A 23,066-nucleotide genomic window follows, 5' to 3' on the forward strand; every position below is an offset into this window, starting at 1 on the left:
GACATCTAGGACATAGGTATAAATGGCTGAATGACATCTAGGACATAGGTATAATTGCCTGCATTACATCTTGGACATAGGTATAAATGGCTGAATGACATCTAGGACATAGGTATAAATGGCTGAATGACATCTAGGACATAGGTATAAATGCCTGCATGACATCTAGGACATAGGTATAAATGGCTGAATGACATCTAGGACATAGGTATAAATGCCTGCATGACATCTAGGACATTGGTATAAATGGCTGAATGACATCTAGGACATAGGTATAAATGCCTGCATTACATCTTGGACATAGGTATAAATGGCTGAATGACATCTAGGACATAGGTATAAATGCCTGCATGACATCTAGGACATAGGTATAAATGCCTGCATGACATCTAGGACATAGGTATAAATGCCTGCATGACATCTAGGACATTGGTATAAATGCCTGCATGACATCTAGGACATAGGTATAAATGGCTGAATGACATCTAGGACATAGGTATAAATGGCTGAATGACATCTAGGACATAGGTATAAATGCCTGCATGACATCTAGGACATAGGTATAAATGGCTGAATGACATCTTGGACATAGGTATAAATGCCTGCATTACATCTTGGACATAGGTATAAATGGCTGAATGACATCTAGGACATAGGTATAAATGGCTGAATTACATCTAGGACATAGGTATAAATGCCTGCATGACATCTAGGACATAGGTATAAATGGCTGAATGACATCTAGGACATTGGTATAAATGCCTGCATGACATCTAGGACATAGGTATAAATGCCTGCATGACATCTAGGACATAAGTATAAATGGCTATCAGTTATGATAACTATAACCATGTAATTTTATCACTTCAAACTTGAATTGCTTGTAATTTAAAATAATGAATACATTTAAAATCAACCTTATGACTTGACAAAATCTTTAGCTTTTTTCATAGTTGTGAGACTGAATAATCATACATACCCCCTAACACTGTTAAAAGCAACGAGTTGCTGCGTCCTTCACCAGCAGAATTCCATGCAATGCATATATAAAACCCTTGATCACTAAAATCAGTAGACTGTACAAGAAGGGATGGTGTTTCCACTGTAGATCCTGAGTACTTATCAGGTGAAACTAGGATGTTTTCATACTGTAAACCATTTAGTGATTTCTTCCACACGACATCTGTGTGTTGAGGATCAGCAGAAACAGAACATTTCAAGATCACATCATTTCCATAAGTCACATTTATGGTTGCTGGCACCTCAACAATAGGATATCCTAGAACAAAATTAAAACGCAGTGAAATCTGTCTAAACCAGACTCTGAGTTAACCAAAAACCTGGCAATACTAGACACATTTTTGAAATCCCATAGTGTGCATTTTAATGTATTTTGAACATGGATAAACTGAACATCTGTCCAAGCTGACCGAATTCTTTAGTCTGAAAGTGGTTCAGTTTAGGGAGGTTTCCCTTTAGTGGACACAGCTGTGATACTCTTCCTGACACAGAACACTATTCCTTAAAGAGAAAATGAGGTTGTTGTACTGTATATAAATTTTTCTTTAATATGAAAGATGAAACATATCTTTTTGATGTTCCAAACTTATATTTTGTCCATGCATTTCCCCATAATCCTATTCTAAGGTTCTGTTGAACTTTTTCTGATTATCCAAAAACAAGCAGATTCAAGAAGAACCAACCAAGTGTACACCATCCCTTAAATCTGGAAAAAAATTCTTTATAGACATCCCAAAAGTTCCATACCTTGCTTCTATTATCTCCCCTACATCCACTACCCCCCCCCCCCACAAAAAAAAAAAAAAACGGAGCTGATTGCTCACACTAATACAATAGCAAACATTGGAATGGTACAGAAATGATCTACTATGAATTAACAAATCTCTTCACTTACCTCCCTTTATTACAAGAGACAATAAGTTACTTAGGGAAACACCAACAGCATTGGCAGGTGCACATGCATAGTAGTCTTGATCATCCATATTGACAGAATAAATGGTCAATGATGGGTTTTCAATGGTTGATCCTCCATATCTGTTGTGTGTGGTGAAGACATAGCTAAATTCTAAACCAACATTATTCCTCATCCAATTGACTTCTGTTAGAGGAGGCTGGGCAGTAATAGAGCAGTTCAAAGTAACATTGTCTCCAATGGTTGCATTCACAACATCAGGAACTACAGCAACAGGATAATCTGTGTATAATAAAATCCAATCACATGATTATTTTTCATGTAGTATTTATTCCTAATATAGTCAACACAATGATTTAGATATAGATTAGTGACATTGTTATTAATCCTCCTTTAGCAGATATTTCATGCACTTCAGGATGAAGGTGTTGGACCCATGAAGACCCTGCTTTGTACTTGTCAAGCTCACAGAATCAAAAGCCATTAGGTAGGCATGTCACCCCACTGGAACATATTATTCTGACTTGAAACCGAACAGTCATCACATTATTCCTGAAATACCTTACGATCGTGCCTGGCAGAGAATTGCACATCACAGATCTGACAAACAGGGATTTTACCAATAACATGCAGATTAGTTATGTGACCTAACTATGGGAGGGCTATAGGAGATAGATATGATTAACAAGTACCAATGAATCGTTGTAGTTTCTGTCTACATATCATACTACCATGGTGTGAGCAATTTTTTCTAGAGTATAGATTACAACAGCTCTTGCATAGGAAATATGCCAATCCTACTAAAAAAAGGGGGAGGGGGTAATTACCACTTGAATCTGAAAATTTTCTTGAGATCTGTTTTAAACAAAACAAAGCATCTTGTGCCAGTAGTTCTTTGCTATACTACAGTGATTACTGTCTAAAATGAACTCCTTTTGCATTTTGAAATGCGTGCAGTTTAGAGAAGTGCTCAGTTTACCAAGGTTCAAAATCCATTTAAATTGATGTAAAGGTACTTTGAAAAGTGTCTGGTTTAGACGGGTTTCACTGCATTTCAAATAACAAATTCGTGAAATACCTAAAAACCAAATCATTTTACTGAAAAAAAACACTGAAAAAACATTCATTAAACACTGATCAAAAGGTCATGAAATTAGCCAGATTTATTAGATTATTATTAGAGTAAATACTGTATAAGTTTGGTTTATTTTTTTGTGTATAAAATTTCACATTTTTTCTCTCTAAAAAACTTGGCAAGTTTTTTTTTTGCATAATGTTATTTTTTGCGGCAGGCAAATAGTTCAATGAATTAGACAAGGATGAATAACTTTATTTTATCTTCATAAATATTTCATGTGATTTAATTTCCACGTTCCAACTTTGACCGCAACTATAGTGAAAATAACCACTTATACGGTATACCCTTTAATTTTTCAAATAAGGAATGCAAAATTTGACGTATACTTTGGAACCATGTTTTCCACACAGTAAACTTATCCAATCAATATATAGTGCCTCAATTGTTTTGTTTTGACAGATTTCTAAGCACTATAAGTTAAATATATTTAGTATTCAATTTTCAATAGAAAGGAAAAGTTAAAATTTGGCAAACTCACCGCCAACAACTACATGGATCAGTGAGGTGTATATCGTCCCCATTTCCATAGCAACGGAACAAATGTAATTTCCACTATCTTCATAATCAGAACTACTTATTACCATAGTTAAAGGGTCAGGAAAAGAAATGAATGCGTTTGTTATTAGTGGTTGAAAGTTATCGAACTCATCCATCCATTTATTCCAGACAATGTAGTAATCAGTCCTTTTTGACCTCAAATTGCATCTCAAGGTCACTGTGTTTCCCCTGGTTTCAATAACTGAACTGGATATACCTTCTAAGGATGGAATGGCTACAAAATATCATTGATACTGATACAAGAGTTTGAATTGAGGGTCAAAAGATTGCAAAACTGGAAATACATGTAATATTCAAAAAAACAAATACAGTGAGAGTAAATTAAAGCCCAGAATAAAACCAGAAAAAAAACTATAAGCAATGCGCACTAAATTGATAACCATAATCCCCCATTTGATAAAATGTACCTTTTGATCTCCAAATTATTTTTGATAAAAATGCTAAAATATGAAGTTCACAGTAGGAATATTGGATAACTAACTAGAAAGAGAGGATAACCAAAATATGATCACACGTGCTGTAAAATGCCTAAAGTTAAATCTTAATGCTTTTTTGGCAAGAATGATTAAATTTTGGATACTCATGATAGGATATTGATTATCCTATTTATCATATAGATTTCTTCATAACTTATTGTTATTTTCAACAAAAATTTAAAATTTTGTGATTGAGGAATTGTTATTCTTGTTGTGATGCTCTGGCGGCAGAAAGTCCAAGAGTGAAATTACTATTTCACAGTGTGAATTATCTGAAAGTTTCATTGAATTCCATTTAGTGGTTTAGGAGAAGTAATGGATAAGAGATGGGTATCCCTCTGCAGAACAGAAGGAAGGGAGGAAGGATGGACACCCCTATTAACTATATACACCCAACTTTGCAGTATAATTTTTATAATATTTTTACCTGGGCCTTCACAGATGAAATAAAATCTCGCTTCACATTCGTCATCATTCCAGTAACCCTTCCTAGAGTCAGCATTAAATATGTTGATACAGTGATGCTATAAGTATTGGTGAAACAAAATAAGTGATATATTATTGGTATGGCAGAAATAGTGAAGTTATAAACAGCTGAAAACAAGAATTTTGTTTCTGTATTTGTAGGGCATGATAAAATATCAAAAGCCTAAATCAGAAGAAACAAACAATTAATAATGCCATGACACTTGGTGGAAGCATTTTTGAGAAAAGTCCAAAAAAGGGAAATTACCGGTACCACTTATATGTATAAATTTAGTCAAAAATGTAAAATCTAATATATACAACACAGACCTATCAATGTCTGGACCTGCATTGTACTGCAGCTGTGAATTATACAGCTGAATTATAGTTGCTGAGGTAAATGTGACGACAGTGTTATGGACAGAACAGAATTACTGAACATAATTCCCATAGAAATCAGAGAATCAAACTTTCCTGACAATATGCACAACAACAAATGGTTTTCTTGCTACATATCAAGTTCTGTAAGTTGTGTTTGGTAGATTTAGAGGAATTGCAATGACAAGCTGATACATGATGATTTTCAGTAAATATTTATGTTCAAAGGGGCATAACTCCTATAACAATTAGAGAATCAAAATTTCTGATAATATGCACAACTACATGTGGTGTTCTTGCTCAATATCAAGTTTTAGGAATTCTGATGAGTAGTTTCAGGGAGTTGCGAAGACAAGCTGAAGTGTTATGGATGGATGGACTGACGGACGGAGTGACACAACTCCTAGACCTGCTCCTGCCTTTGGCAAAAGCAGGTAATAAAAATTAGAATAGAGTTTACACTAATATAAACAAACAATTCAACAAAGTTTCAAGAAAATTGCTTGAAGCATTTTAAGGTTATAGTGCAAATTCTACCCTTTTTTTATGAATAAAGTCCCTTAACTCAAAAATGAAAAATCCAAAAACTTATAAAAATAAAAGGGAGCACTCATCAACCAAAAGAAACAACTCACAGAAGTGAAAATTAGTGCAACCACTATCAGGGCTCAAGCTAATTGAGAAAAACAGGGAGAAGTGACTTCTCTTTCAGAGAGACACCAGGGAGAAGTGGGGATGAACCGAACGAAGTGAATGCGTACGTGTAACATTTACTAAAGCTTTTTAAAATCATGTGTTACTTGTTACTTATATGCACACAGTATAAGCAAGCATTTCCATATATTGATTTTCTTTTATTGAGATAAATGTTACTTTTTCTTTAAGCTACATATGTAAGTAACTAAATATTTTTAACGTCCGAGCAGCAATATTTCAGCTATATTCAGACAATGAACATGAAATGGATGATGAAATGAACATGAAATGAAAAAAAAGATGGGTCACAAGGATAATAGGGTTGACAAATTTTATTGCCACTGGAAAAAGGGGGATGGGTAAGGTCGGGCAATTTAGCCTCCTGTGGCGGAGCGCAAAGGTTCCTACTCCTATCGAATACTACAGCAGGGTTCTTTAACGTGCGAGGAACGTGGCATCTTTCCCAACACGGGGCACCACTATGGTTTGCGGTCAGGTTTTCCGTATTATAGCCTGACAACCCCAGCATGTAACACGCCAGGGGTACCCCATTCAGCCACCTGGGGCACACATCCCAGTTGCTCTGTGGGCAGAGCGCCCTAGCCCTGGCTAGGGTTCTGAGCACTATTTAGTCGCCTTTTACAACAAGCTTAGCGCTGCTGCAGGCCTATTCTTTTAACACCCGGACCTGCACGGGGCTAATCCATAATGATTTCCTGTTCAAAATATACAGTCTCTTGATATAAGTTGACCAAAAGTATCAATAATCATGTTAAAAATTCATTACTGACAAATCAAGACTGAAACTTTATTGACACATATTGTAGTGGTCGCGTACAAACTCATCTCAAGCTCAAGAAATGTTCTGTCGAAATGGAGAATTAACCTTTTTTTGTCATGAAACATGAAGATCGAAAGAAATGCTTCAGGTTTTCTACCGAATTATCAATTGAGATAAATTTAACTTAACTTCTAAATTCAAAGAACCCACACAACAAAGTTGCATGTTTTGTAACGAAATGTGAACAGTAAAACATTAATTATCGTAAGCTGAAGTGAAGAATGTTCATTCCGTATACTGTCTTAAACGTTTGAAAATTTTTGTTTGAATTGTTATCGCAAGAGAGATAAATCTGGTCAAAATACCACTGAAAGACAGAGTACCATCCCAATCAAGGGCGATGTCTGAAAATGAGAGGGCGACTTCACTTCGCATTTGGTGTTGTCTAAAGGAGAAGTGAGCCACTCCAGGATGACTATTTCACCCAAATCGCCCAGTAGCATGAACCCTGCACTATTGAGTAATAGTCTAACAAGCAACTTGTAGCCATATGTTTCTGACTGCTGCTGCAAAAAAAGTCCTATATCTCCTATAAAATTTGTGAATTCAAAATGGCAGGGTAATATCAACTACAAAGAATGACTATCACACCTACAAAAAATAAATAAAATCTGTCCAGTTTTCAAGGTGTTGCGTCAAGCTCCTGCAAAAAAAAAATCCTTATCTGCTGTAAAATTTGTCGATTCAAAACAGCGGGGCAATATAATCAACTACAAATGATGACTATCACTCTTACAAAATATGAATAAAATCTGTCCAGCAGTTTCCAGGTAGTCGGACTGGACATGGGTATTTCTATGTCCCTTTCTGGGCAGTGACAAGGGACAAAAACTTACGAAATTCTCCATTGTTTATTGATCACATTCCATATCTCTAACTTGTGAAATCAAATTAAAAAATTAAAAGGAAGCTTCCATCAGTATAAATAATACTGATCTTAAATTCTAGAAGCAAGGCAGAAATTACATATATAAAAATATTAAAAGATACATTTTTGGATCTTTGTCAAAGGGATCAGAGACTGACTGGTTATATCATGTATCTGTACTTACAGTTAAAGTTATTAAGTCTCATTGCTGCAGAATCAGAACTGACTAGTTGTATATACTTACAGATACATGTTTACGCTCTTTGTCAAAGCCAAAGGGATCTGAGACTCAGAGGTTATGTATAATTACAGACATATTACTCAGAGAGATCAGAGACTGACTGGCGAGATGTATTTACAGATACATTATTAGGCTTACTGTCAAAGGGATCAGAGACTGTCTAGTTATGTGAACTTACAGATGCATTATTAGGCTCATTGTCAAAGGGATCAGAGACTGACTGCTTTGTGTAAAAATTTGTATACTCAGCAACTGAGCCATACTGCCATATGTAGCTACTGCTTATGTCTGGATGTTTCTGTAATCCAATCCAAATTTTACTGGACTCGGAACCATTTATATCAGCCACTAAACTTTCAATAGTAGCTGAAAAGAAGAGTAGTATTTAAAGTTTCTTTGAAAAAAATCAATTTTGAAAGTCTGCCAAATGACCCGTAATCTGCAGATCCATAGTCTGCATGTCACACCTAGAAAAATGTTTGAACTCTACATTAAGAACAAGGCTATGCTTTTCAGGATTTGGATTTAAAAGGTTTAAACATATAAAATTTGATTATTTTCTTTGTTGTCTTAGTTCATGCACATATGATACCTATCCTCCCCATGAAATTTTATAAAAATATGTCAAGTTGTTGAAAATTTGCACTCAAAAGATTTTAACATTTTAAACCTTTCAGTTGGATTATCTCCCTTTGAAAGCATTGAAAAATAATTGTCTCCTTTTAAGTTCATATGATGCTTGGCTTTCCCATAAAGTTCCATCAAACTTTATCGTGTGTTAAAGATAAATTGCACTTACAAAATATGTGGGCAGGGGACAGACATACAGACTTTAAGATTCTTATATATCCCCAAACTTTGTTTTCTAGAAAAGCAGAGGACGCTTACCCTACTGATGCACATGGTCTATGCTCCCAGTTTTTAGTGGAGTCTGAGTTGCTCATTTGCTTTGTTACTTTGTAAGAATAATTTTAGTTACTTTATGTTCTTTGTTGTGTATGTCTGTTTTCCATGTCTGGTCTTTGTCCCTGGATTACATTCTTTTGATTACCGCTATAACCTTGGTTCCCTTGATTACTCTTTCTGTAAGTACTACAAAATTTTGAAGTCAATGGCAGATTAAAAATAATTTGTTTAGTTTGAAACATCATGTGAAGACAGCCACAATTCAACCATTTCTGTCAAAACTGGGTGAGGAAGATATAGTACAAGTCAGCAAACAAAAGCAATTTACCAAATATCTAAGCATTCCCTCCTACAGAAGCCGAGATATCCATTACAAAACTGTTATGGGCAGACAGACCAACTGACAGACAATGTGACTGCAATATAGCAGAGTACTTGTCAATACAGGAAAAATATGTAACATGCATGCGAAAAACCCTCAAATCTAATGTCATGTCATTTTTTTTTTCATTTGGAATGACTGCTGTTTGTTCTTTTCATCATTTAATATGTTTGAAAATACTTCATTTAAATGTTTAAAAATTGAAATTACAACTCATTTTACCAACATAAAAAATCTTCATTCCTGGCTTAGGATGGTACAAACAATCAAGTTATACTTTCAAAATGGCGGGTTATTTTATACCATGTTTCATCTACAGCCTAATTCTTACACGGACTGACACTTAAAAGTTTGAGTCTCCACTTCAAAACTTCTGTTACTCTGTATACTGGTACCTTGTTCTTCAGGAGAAGCTACAGACACAAGCCCCACAGCTTGGTTAACATAATGACAATAGTTGCCAGCATCTGACCAGGTATAATATTCTTTAATGACACTGTAGCAATTATCTCCTGAATAAAAGAATTAAAACCAATGAATGATCAAATAAATTGATAGTTTTTCCATTGTACATTGAGATTACTAATTGTTTTCAGATAATCTCCCTTTTAAAACTGAAAAAAAAAACAAAAAAAACAAGAACAAATTTTTTACTGCATTTCAGTGTGGAATTGCAGATATTTCATGCATATCAGGACAGAGATGAAGAGTACAAGATGCCGAGCTAGACTTTTAATGTGCTACCCCACAGAAGTAGAAGCCAGTGGGTATGCATGTCCCTCAAGTTGGCCACATATCAACAAGAAGCCAACCAATCATCACTCTATCTCCTAAATTAGTGATCGCCTGAATATAGCTGAAATATTATTGCTCAGGCGTTATACCCCTACAATCAGTCAACCTAAAATAGTGATCGCCTGAATATAGCTGAAATGTTGCTGCTCAGGCGTTAAACCCCTACAATCAGTCAACCTAAAATAGTGATTGCCTGGATATAGCTGAAATATTGCTGCTCAGGCGTTATACCCCTACAATCAGTCAACCTAAAATAGTGATCGCCTGAATATAGCTGAAATATTGCTGCTCAGGCGTTATACCCCTACAATCAGTCAACCTAAAATAGTGATCGCCTGAATATAGCTGAAATATTGCTGCTCAGGTGTTATACCCCTACAATCAGTCAACCTAAAATAGTGATCGCCTGAATATAGCTGAAATATTGCTGCTCAGGTGTTATACCCCTACAATCAGTCAACCTAAAACAGTGTGCTTGGAGTAGAAGCAGTGACTTTCCTAGAAGTACAATACTTAAACGCTTGTTCAACTTGAATTAATTAATACAGATCTATCCTCAAAAAGAATTCTTTGGAAATTTTCATTGATTCTGAAGAAAAATTTAAACATTCAAATCTTAATTTGAATCTTATGAAATGTTTCGGTGCATTTTGCAGAATAGTATAGCTAGTATAATATATGTTCTGCACATCCTGGATACTGTACCATGTGAGAGTTTTTCATAGCATTTCACTACCTATGTTTGATTTTATCCATGTGATAATTTTATGAATAGATTCAAGTGGGTTTTAAGACCATTATTTCCAAGATATTTTTTTAACAGACAGCCACATCTTATACAATTTTTAACAAAAGTCTTTCTTACAAAACACTTCCACAACTGCTTCTGAAAGGGCTCTATTTAACAATAAACAATGGTGAAACAAAATTATGATCACATGTAAAGGCTGATTTTAACATCTAGATACTACTAATCATTTTTACAGAACAAATCAATTTATATTCACTTATACTCATTTTCAGGATTTTATTTCCAGATACAACACCCTCTCAAAGATGCATTCTATTACATAAAGAGAGTTATTTACTTTCCCTTTTTTTTCTTGCTGGCAAAATAATAAGGAAAAACCCAGATTTGCCTAGAAAAAAAGTTTTTTTACGGTAATTCACACTATAACTGTATACTTACTGACTTTTATAAAGCCTGGTAAACAAGGTATAGCTAGAAAAAAGATAATATAAAATCAAGGGTAAATAACTTTTATAGTGCAATTTATGATTGAGTGATTGTAATATTAAAGCTCACAGTGGTTCAATTACGGTCAAGTGAAATACGCATGAGATTTTTCGTGTGAAAATACCTCAAAGCACCAGCATTTTTCATTATTTCCCATATACTGGTTTCAATTCATATTTCATCACTGTTGGTCTGGTACAGATTTGCAGGTCCATATATCATTTTTAGTGAAAAAAATGAAACTTTGCACAAAAGACATGCTGAAAATATGCAAGTGCTAAAATGACAACTATTGAAAACAGCATAAAATCTTTATTCATAATGCTCCAGAATAATAAACATTCTATTGATAATGTACAGATATCATCCTCACTACTTTCAACATGAAGTTGCACATGTTGTTGTGCTACGCATACTTCTACTCGTACATGAAGTTGATATAGGAGAGCAACTAAAATTGCTAACAACATATGCTCTAACTATAGATAAAGCTATTTAACAAATTTGATGTAAATCTATCAATTTGGAGCAGAGATAATTACAATGAAAAATTTGGATGGATGGATGGAATGAGGAACAGGGTGATTCCAATATATCAACCACTCTTTGAGTAGGGGCATTACTAGATAAAAACTGTGAGCAATGCTAAGTAAATTCATACCCCACTTCCTGGTGTGTAGGAATGCCTTAGTCCATGTTTTGCTATGTGAAAGACCATAAAAAAACAAGAGGCTCTCAAAGGCAATAAATTAAACAAAAAGTTTCCCAACAATTTTGACTAAAGAAGTCTTTGATAGGACTATCACAAGATCTTTTCAACAATTGAAAGTTACTTTTAATCTATCATAGTTTTCAAGATATTGACTGAAAACTATTCAAAAAAAGGTCATGTTCCCCTTTCAAGAGCAATAACTCTTACAAGGAGTCTGAGGTCTCACTAACCACTTCCAGGTCAAATGGCCACCCCCCTATGTAGTACCTAAAACACACTGAACTTAGACATATGCATTGTAAGTGCATTATTTGTGTGTATTATGATTAAAAGTAGTCAAAATAAAGCTGAGAATGTGTACTTTAAAATCATATATGTAATTAACTACAAAAGTGTATGAATATTGTTTACATGTGTGAGTAATTTGCCTCCATGCTATCAGTTAGCAGAACAGGTAAAAATGTGGATTTTCAGTATTATTTATTCAAGTAAATTTTGTGAAGAATTTCTACTATCATTGTACCATTAGCATAATGATTTTGGAAGCCTTATTTTCCAAGCTTCGCAACGGTATGCAGCTTTAAGATGTCATTTGTCCTGGGAATTCACAGTGAGACTTTGAAAATTACTTTTTTAACATGTAAAGTAATGGAAACGTTAGAAGTGGTTAGTGAGACCATAAATTAAATTATGGCATATTTCAGAGAAATGCATAATTTGAGGAAAATTGCCTTTCCTGGTCATTATTTCCATTTTCCCATAAAATCAGTATAGTGATATTGGTAATCTGGCTATATTTTAAGAGGTGCATTGTGCAAGGTATTTTAAAAAACAACATAGCAACAAGATTTTAGTCAGTAACAGTGACTCATAACTTGACGTCATCCATGAAATACACAACGTCACTGCTTGGGATATTCAATGTACTCAAATAGTCACACAGCACAGACTTGGAATCACACAGTAATGAAATAGGTATGATATAAATTGTTGAAATCTGTTCTTTTTTCAAAATGATAAATGATATTTACTATTACAACTTCTTGAATTATCATAGGTATCAATTTGGTGTGACAAGTTAGTTAAAATTGTAATTTAAGGAAAATATCACTGAGGGGCATGATATAAAAATGACCATTTCTTTGTAGTCCTATGTCTGATTTTGATAGTTTTGGTCTTATTAGACTCACAATACCACAAGCTTTCATAAAATGTAAAAAAAGAAAAACATAAAAACTCATAAAATGTTTTTAAGGTCTCACTAACCACTTCCGGGTCAAATGGCCACCCCCCTATGTAGTACCAAAAACACACTGAACTTAGACATATGCATTGTAAGTGCATTATTTGTGTGTATTATGATTAAAAGTAGTCAAAATAAAGCTGAGAATGTGTACTTTAAAATCATATATGTAATTAACTACAAAAGTGTATGAATATTGTTTACATGTGTGAGTAATTTGCCTCCATGCTGTCAGTTAGCAGAACAGGTAAAAATGTGGATTTTCAGTATTATTTATTCAAGTAAATTTTGAGAAGAATTTCTACTATCATCGTACCATTAGCATAATGATTTTGGAAGCCTTATTTTCCAAGCTTCGCAACGGTATGCAGCTTTAAGATGTCATTTGTCCTGGGAATTCACAGTGAGACTTTGAAAATTACTTTTTTAACATGTAAAGTAATGGAAACGTTAGAAGTGGTTAGTGAGACCTGAAGACTTTTGTAGTCATAATAATATGGATCATTTCAGCTATTGAAAGAATTTGGATAAACCTAACAGTTTAGGAGATATATGTGAAAAACTACTGTCCGACTCCTATGTTCTATTTCTAGTAATGGCGGCAATTACTAGAAAGAATCAAAAATCTCCAAATCAGTTCTATGCAGTATACCCAAAGGAACATTCATACCAAGTTTGGTTTCAATTGGTCAAGTAGTGTCAGAGGAGAAGATTTTGGAAAGAAATAACATAAAAAATAGCAAAAATCATTGAAAAAGGGCAATAACTCCAACATGGCTAAACAGATTAAAACAAAAATTTGACCAGATAGATCTCATCATCGTCAGAATTCAGAAGATATCAGGAGATATATGGGAAAAGGTTCTGTCTGACCCCTATGTTCTATTTTTAGTAACGACGGCCATGTTTTTTGATGAATCAAAAATCCCCACACCAGTTCTATGCAGGATACCCCAAGGAACATTCATACTAAGTTTGGTTCTAATTAGTCAAGTAGTTTCAGAGGAGAAGAGTTTTGTATAATTGTTGACGAGGACGACAACGACGGACGCCAAGTGATGGCAATAGCTCACATGGCCTTTGGCCAGGTGAGCTAAAAAACCTAAAGTTAAAATAAATAGAAATTGAACATCTTCAATAATTCATACATTTAAATATTGTTTGAAGGCTTACTCAAGTTCTGTTCAGCAAATAAGAGATGGTATATATTCTTAAAAAGCAAAGTAAATATTTTAGCATGGAAACTCAAAAAAATTTAAGTTCAAAAACTAAAATAAGAGCTGAACATCTTTGGTATGTAATAAATATTCTGTGAAAGTTTCATTCCATACTTATAAAAGCAAAGTTTTGCTATGGAAACCCCCCCCCAAAAAATAGATAAAATCTCATACAAGAGATGCACATCTTCAATAGTTAATAAATTTTCTCTGAAAAGTTCATTAACTTCCATTTGGTGCTTTGGGAGATGTAATGGATCAGGGAACAGTAGTCTTCTCCATAAGGGAAGTACAGTATTGCAAGCATGTAGTACAATAAAGAATGGAGGGCATTGTATCACACATCTAGTCTCCATTTTATAGGCTAGTTAAGTACCATTCTGAGAAAGAAGCAGGTTATGGGTGGCACATCATATTTCTCAATTCGGTCTTTTTTGCCACAAAAGCTATTTAAATTTATCCTGAAGCATCTGTGACATAGATATTTTTTGCCTGGTTATATTAGAAAAAAGTATGGGAAAATTTTCCTGCCATTTTTCCATAGTGCATTTCAACTAAATTTGACCTAACTTTGTAAAAGGCAAATTTTACAAACACTTTGATGGTTATTTTTGGAGGTTATCGGGTATAAATACTTGGTTAAAGCAATACAATTTCTGTGTTTCCTTTCCTTCATGTGCCACAACTTACACACATTTTGCCTGATTATTAGACGGAGAAGTACTTAATACCTTGGGATACGAGTTTTTGTACAGTATAACCATGGTTACCTTTGATTTAAAATTTTACGGTGTATTTTTTGCAATTGCTTTACTGCAAATTAGTGTTTTAATTCTAAGGTATAGAATGGAACATAATGTACCTGGTAGTTCACACATGAAGAAGAACCCTTTGGTACAGTCATCAACATTCCAGTAACCCCAAAGATCAGAATAGACCAAGAGGTTAACACATTCTGCCTGAAAAAAAAAACAAAACAAAACAAAAAAAAAACACATAGTTGTCCACATTGTCAGGCCATATATATATCCATGCTCATGCAGTTAATAAAATATTGATTATACTTTTATGTTCAACTTACTTTAAATATTGTAATTTATATTGTTAAATTGCATATATGTTATCTGGCAACAATCCATTTGTTTGGATTATTATACCAATAAAATTCTGAGTATGATTCTGACTCCTACAGCTTTGAGACAAGTTTTCTCTACCATTTATCTAATACAAAGAAAATGGAAAATGCCAACAAAACAGAAAGATGATATTGGACAGCATCAAAATTGCTTACAACATAATGTCTTTTCTATATTAAAACCATATATACAGTTGTACCAAAGAAGGGGCGATAAAGGGACTTATTGGCTTCAAATTCAACTGAAAATTAATCATAAAGTGTTGAATGATTTAATTGTGCATTTGGAGACTTGAATACATCACAAATGAGAAAACATAGACTTTTGATAATTGAAAGGACAGAAAAATTGCTTGAAGTTCACCAATATTCAGATATTCTGTCAAACTTTTTTGTCACTCCAAAAAAAAGCCCCAAAAATTAATGATTCTAAAGAAATTTTTTCTGAACAACATAAAATTGTGGCACCATTATTTCGTCATAACAATGAACTTACGCCACAAAATATTATTTTTCCTTATATTTATATATTTTACTATGTTATGAACAACTTTCATGTTATGACAACAAACTTGTTATTTTTAGGCAATATTCGTAGGTTAACGCTTGATGCCCCTACACCTTTGAAATTAATCAATCCATTTAGCTTTGCCATGAAATTCCAATGTGCAAAAGGACAATATACTACACACTAATTAAATGGAGAAATAACTATTCACTTCAACTTTAATGTACATGTTTTTTCACCTTACTATGGAAAAGTTAAAACATAACAAAACTTCAACACATAACCATATCACTGCATATGTCACAAACCACAAAACTGCAACACATAACCATATCACTGTCACAAACCACAAAACTGCAAGACATTACCATATCACTGTCATAAACCACAAAACTGCAACATATAACCATATCACTGTCACAAACCACAAAACTGCAACACATAACCATATCACTGTCACAAACCACAAAACTTCAACACATAACCATATCATGGCATATGTCACAAACCACAAAACTTCAACACATACATGTAACCATATCACGGCATATGTCACAAACCACAAAACTTCAACACATAAACATATCATTGCATATGTCACAAACCGCAAAACTTCAACACATAACCATATCATGGCATATGTCACAAACCACAAAACTACAACACATAACCATATCACTGTCACAAACCACAGAACATCAACACAAAACCATATCACTGCATATGTCACAAACCACAGAACTTCAACACATAACCATATCATTGCATATGTCACAAACCACAAAACTACAACACATAACCATATCACTGTCACAAAACACAAAACTACAACACATAATTATATCACTGCATATGCCACAAACCACAAAACTGCAACACATAACCATATCACTGTCATAAACCACAAAACTGCAACATATAACCATATCACTGTCACAAACCACAAAACTGCAACACATAACCATATCACTGTCACAAACCACAAAACTTCAACACATAACCATATCATGGCATATGTCACAAACCACAAAACTTCAACACATACATATAACCATATCACGGCATATGTCACAAACCACAAAACTTCAACACATAACCATATCACTGCATATGTCATAAACCACAAAACTTCAACACATAACCATATCACGGCATATGTCACAAACCACAAAACTGCAACACATAATTATATCACTGCATATGTCATAAAACACGAAACTTCAACACATAACCATATCACTGCATATGTCACAAACCACAAAACTGCAAGACATTACCATATCATTGTCACAAACCACAAAACTGCAACACATAACCATATCACTGCATATGTTATAAAACACAAAAAATTATGGTGAAGAATGTACATCTACACTTCATACCAACAAATCACCAGGAGTTGTGAGATCTATCAAATTTAGAAGAAATACCATATTGGATTCCTAAACAGGGGATTGATACCGAGATTTTGAAAAAGGGAGATACAGAAAAATGGGGGAGGGGAGAGTATCAAGGCTATAATTTGCTCATTTTTGTCCACATATAGACAGAAATTTACAAAATATTCCAACAAAAAGGGAGTTCCAACCCCTGTATACCCCACTTTGACTTTTTACATTGAATATTTACTTAGTAAATAAAGTAATTAATTAAGACTATTATCTCTTACAAAATTTGTTGAATCATAATGGTGGTGAAGTGTGGTGTAAAGCTACTCCTACTATCATTGAAGAACGTAAATGAAGGCATAGTATCCTATCTACATTAACTTTTGCAGAACAAAATTTTTGTGGTTCATTGTCAAAGATGAGTACAATATTTTTTTCCTTAATTCAAATTTTGCATTCTATAGCAATACTTTGAAAAGTTGTTATTAACCTTGATGGACATTTAATAAACATGATTTGAAATTGTATTTTAGTTAGTCTCACAAATACATTTATAAGGTTGTCGGATAATTTATAGATCTATAGTAAAAATACTTTCAAATAATCATTAATTAGAGGAAGCCCCAAACTGTAGTTATTAAGGAGAAATGTTTCAAGTGTAATTTTTTGTAAGAATCAGACAAAATGGGTAAAATTAGAAACATGCATATCAAAAAACCACCAATCTGACAGTATTATTTTACTCAAGGATGATCTCAGCATCACTGGATTTCCTCAGAAATTTTTCAGTAAAATGTTAGAAATGATGATTTTTTGACAAGAGTTATTCTCCCTTGAAATGCTCATTTTAAGTGTATTTCAATGAAATTATAACTCAATTCACCAAAATGACATGGGAAATACTGTTCTTTTTCCTTAATTCTGAACGTGCAAATTATAGTCAATTCAAACTTTCAAAATGATGGGTTTTTCCATACCATGTTTCACCCACTGCCTGATTCTTACAGAAACTGTTACTCAATCCAATAACTCCTGCAAAAATGATGTCACTTCCTTAAAAAATATACTTGAGTATTATTAGGTTCATCGCCATAAGGATCAAATGCATGCTGCTCCATGTAAAAGTTCTGATAGGTCAGGTTGCCACCATCTACCCAATGAAACTGCTCAGGTCTAGTGTTGTTTCTAAACAGGCCTATCCATATATTAGTCAACTGCATGTCCAATACAATATTTCCAAGGGTTTTCATAACCAATGCTGAAATTCATAGACTTCCAAAATCAGTACAGTTAATTTTTTTTTATTAATAAATCTCATTTGTAACGATATAAATCTATTTCTGTAATTTTTTTCTGTACATCAAGTAAGTCAGAAAATTCAAAGCCCTGAACTTTGAAACCAAACTTCAACTAAAATTGTCTCCAAAACTATACAGACCATCATAACACCACAAAAAAACCCCCAAAAACTGTGTTAAGATTTAAAAAAATGCTCAAGTATCAGTGTGACATCTTGATGAGGGAGGTACATCAATACCATACTACCTCTCATCTTTGAGGGGTGCATAAAAAGACTCTCATAATTAAATAAAGGGCTGCGCTTTAAGAGCATGATACGCCTGTTGCCCTTTTAACTTATCCTTATGATTTTAATGAATTTACATGAAGACCTAGAAATACTGTGAGCCCTGTCAAAAATGAAAAAAAAAACACCTTATAACTTTTTTGCCACTAAAAAAGTAAAAGAAATGCCTTCCTCCCTCATTTGTGTTCAGGCAAGTGAATTGACAACCAAGAAATAAACTTTGAACGGCACAAGCAATAAAATAAAAAGTTTTGGAGAAAAAAAAAAAGAACAGAATGTGAACAAAACTTTTCGGCTATCATTGATACAACATGCAATTGATTTTATGACCTCATTGGATTTGGGTAAGAGTTAAACTATTTTGTGTAAGTCTTTAAACATAGAAAATATACTAGTCAGGCTTCATTTCTGATAGCAGGAGCTAATATCTGTGCTACAAATGGCATGTTTTTCTGGATACAAAAATATATATCAGCCATACTAGACTTATAATACCTTGCACAATGGGATCCTTAATAACTACCAAGTGACCATTTTCCCACAGGTTGTTACAGTAAACTTCAGCATTATCCCATGACCGCTCCTCCATCACTGTTACATAATATTTCCCATCTGTAATAGGGCTGATAACAGTGATTTTTAAAGAAGAGGTGATTAGAATCAAATGTAAATGAAAAAGGAGGGCGAGAATTTACCGCTTAATGAAATCCGAAGATGAACTGTTGGTCTCACTGAAGCCCAAAGTGAAAATTTTAATGTCGAGATGAAAATTTCTAGGAAAAAACTAAATCAAATGGCCCCTCTAAATAAATGATGCTTAACCATGGCACCATAACTAATGCAGCTTACAAACTCACATTTCATTGGTCGGTATTGAATTCTCTTTGGCATCACATGACACCCATGATGCTTAACCATGGCAACATAACACATGGAGCTTGCAACCTTGCATTTCATTTGACAAACCAGATAGCAACCATGAAGTTCATGGCTTCATTAGGGGCATTGTTGTCTGGAATTTAATATCTTTTATAGAATAATTGTAAATATCTTGTTGATCCAATTAAATGACTGAAATACGAAATAAAATCTAAATCGAATTTGGGAAAATGCGTCAGTTATCTTTTTTAAAGATAGTACTTGTTCATCTTTGGCGTGTGTTATACCATCAGACATGTAAGGAAATGATGAGATCTCATAACAAATGTCATTTTAATGTATTTTCATATATCTGTTGCACCTCAGAAACTTGGTTAGAGGTTCTTAGATATTTTTTTTGTTTTTTTTGTTTTTAACTTGTAAATAATGTTCCTATTTTCTTGTGTTGACTTAATTGAATGCTATGAACTAATTTAAAAATGGTATCACCTGACATGAAAATAAATGATGAGATCTCATATAACCAATGTAATTTTAATGTATTTTCATATACACAGGAAATATTGCAACATATGTTTTTCATATGTTTTGAAAACACCTGAAAAACATATATTTCTCATATGTTCTTCATATTTTAAGACCACCATGAAAAACATATGCTTACGACTAACAAAGAGTTCATTGAAAAGTTAATAAAAAACCAAATGGTAATCATATGTCTTCCATAAGACATAATGTATCAAAAAGGTATCAGGTTTTTATATATATGTACATGATGTATGATATGTTATTTGCTTCATTCAGGGGCTGATCAGATCTTATTGTTTCATGTAAGCTAGATGATTTATTTTGTTGCTTGTTATTAACATTTACCTGCAGTTGAGGGTGGCATACTATAGATTATCTGACAAAGAAAAAATATCGCCCGACACAAAGTCGAGGGTGATATTCTTTTCTGTATAAGGTGATCTAGTATTCAACCTGCAGGCAGTATGTGTTATTTTTTACTGAATATAATTAACTTATTGTTTGGATAAATTCTCAAAAATGATCTGATGCACTCAGGGGTTTCATTATTTTTTTGCAATGCAGGTACCTTTTGTAGGAGGTACTTTTCTTCATTTTGTTTAATAAAAATGTACGAAATTTTAAAATTCTGGAGGTACGTTTCAGTAGTTTAGAAGGATAAAAGTACCTGGTACCGCCTCTTAATGAAAGGCCTGTGCACTGTTCTTCAATAAAAACGTAACCATCCCATTCCTTTTTTGAACATTTCATTGCATCCTCATTTGCCAATAAATTACTGTTATTTCCTTTTCATGAGCAGCTCAGTGGGTGTTTCTAGAAAAGCAGAGGACTCTTAACCTACCAGTACATCTGTTCCATGCTCCCAAATTTTTAGTGTAGTCCGAGTCACCCATTGACTTTTGTTGCTAAAATTGTATGTAATACTTTCGTTATTTTATGTTCTGTGTGTGTCAATTTTCCATATCTGGTCTTTATCTCTTGATTACATTCTTTTGATTTCCACTAAAATCTTGGTTCCCTTAATTACTTTTTTACATTAGCAAAATCCATTTTTGACAAATTGTCTCTAGTGTTTTTGTGTTTTGGTAGAATGGAATGAAAAGGATAAGCAAGATTTCCAGATGGAGTGGGTGGGTTTCTAGACAGGAGGGTGGTATACCGGTACCAGAATAATTCATTTTCAGTTGCAAACCAAGTATTTTGTATGAAGTATAATATATCTGAATATACATGTAGTTACAGGGTGATTGTCTGAAGAACAACTCCTCCTAGACATCACTTTCTACACTCAGATAAAGTTAAAGGTAACTTCAAGAAAAAATGTGACCTTCTCGAGCTTCTGTAAATAAATTTAATAAATCTACTAACAAAACCTTATTATACTTACCATATGAAAATGAAGCATCTGGATGAATGGCTGTGTTAATAGCAAACACTGCAACTAAATATTTTACAATTTTCAATAGTAAATTAGACACAAGAAGTGATATCTGTGTTTCTTATTATACCTTTCAAAGAAATGGGACAGGCTCAATAAGGTAGGGATTTCTTTGATTTTCTATTGTTTACATTGGGGAAAATGTTCCGTCAACAGTTCTTATAGAAATAATGATAAATAACACAAACCAACCTCCAGTACACTATTTTCATCTGGAAAAATAGGGTGGCCTAAAAGAAATTATCTTTTAAATTTGGTCTTAAGGAACATGACAATATTTTTTTTTTTTCAGTTACTGTAATTTTTTCCCCATTAAAATCTAACATGTTCATCGTGTTGAAATAAATGAATAAAAACAGTACACAGCTATAGTTACAAAATATAAAGAAAATATTGGTGTGTTAAATTGTTTGAAGTATAAGTTTCTGGATTAAATTTAAATACAGGTAAACAATGCATTTTACAGTATAACATTAGCAACTCGTAGACATATGTCCTTCACTGTCGCAAAAGTCCCATAACTCCAGTCAAATTTGTCAAATCAAAATGGTGAAGCAACATTATCAACTACAAATGCTGACAAACAATCCTACAAAATTTGAACAAAATCTGTCAATTGGTTTCAGAGAAGTTGCGTCCACAAGTATGACAAGACAGAAGGATGGAAACAGCATGAGGTAGTTAAATGACATAATTTCCAGTACAAGCTTTTTGAGCGCTTAAGGTAACACGGGCAATAAAATACACAAAACAAATAGGCATCAATCTACTTTGCACAATGCTATTTAACCTGACTGGTTATAGCCTTACTAAACTAGTTTAACCCCATTGCAGATTTCATGTGCCTGATGTTGGTCATTAACATGTCTTTGTGTCTTTATATTACTTTTTACTTTGATTTTCAAGTACATGTATTGCCATTGTTCTGTTACCATGGATTTTATTACTTCTGTTGTTTTGGCATTTCAGACTTTACTTTTATTTTTTATGTCTAATTTAAGGTGTGTTTACACTTGCTGAAGACTTTTTGGTGATCTTGGAAAGAATTAACTATTCTGGATTTAATTTATAGACCAGCGCATTTTTTGTGCTTCACCATATCCGTTCTCTTTTACATTATAAATAATGACTGTTCAGGTACATTTTTAAGACAAAATATGAAGTTGCATGAGTTGTTGTACTAGTTATAACCAACCTGTACATGACATTGAAATCAGAAGGCAACAAAAACCTCCTTCAAAGTACACCGCATCTATATAAAGCCGCACATCGAATTTGAAATCAATCCATCGATTCGTAGCTGGAATTTTACGGACAAATTTGAAAATAAATCATTTCATATAGTGAAAAGTGGAAAAGTTCCATAAACAGTAAGTTGATATCATACAGCATCCCAAATCGCTTACAGCATATGCCTCATCTATTTAAAGGCAATTCATCCATTTGGAGCCAAGTTAATTGCGATAAAATTCTGAATCACAATAGGACGTGTATTGTACAGACAAAGTGATTGCAATAC

The 23,066-nt window shown here is 33.5% G+C and overlaps 1 protein-coding gene across 2 annotated transcripts in view; it reads right to left on the minus strand.

Annotated features, from left to right (window-relative positions):
• Nucleotides 1-23,066, minus strand: part of LOC148620630 (adhesion G protein-coupled receptor L3-like) — a 75,763-nt gene that overhangs the window by 48,722 nt on the left and 3,975 nt on the right. For both annotated transcript variants that reach the window (XR_015920929.1, XR_015920930.1), the window contains exons 3-13: nt 21,497-21,550; nt 19,198-19,314; nt 18,185-18,375; nt 14,949-15,045; nt 10,867-10,899; nt 9,278-9,394; nt 7,773-7,960; nt 4,533-4,629; nt 3,550-3,843; nt 1,916-2,215; nt 980-1,279 (exon numbers count right to left, since the gene is read on the minus strand). The gene's annotated coding sequence lies outside the window, so the exon portion shown is untranslated. The remainder of the gene's footprint in view (nt 1-979; nt 1,280-1,915; nt 2,216-3,549; nt 3,844-4,532; nt 4,630-7,772; nt 7,961-9,277; nt 9,395-10,866; nt 10,900-14,948; nt 15,046-18,184; nt 18,376-19,197; nt 19,315-21,496; nt 21,551-23,066) is intronic.

The sequence above is a fragment of the Perna viridis genome, chromosome 3 (genome assembly GCF_037379345.1).
Source record: "Perna viridis isolate PV_CMFRI_1.1 ecotype Kerala chromosome 3, ASM3737934v1, whole genome shotgun sequence".
In the NCBI taxonomy this organism is placed as follows: domain Eukaryota; kingdom Metazoa; phylum Mollusca; class Bivalvia; order Mytilida; family Mytilidae; genus Perna; species Perna viridis.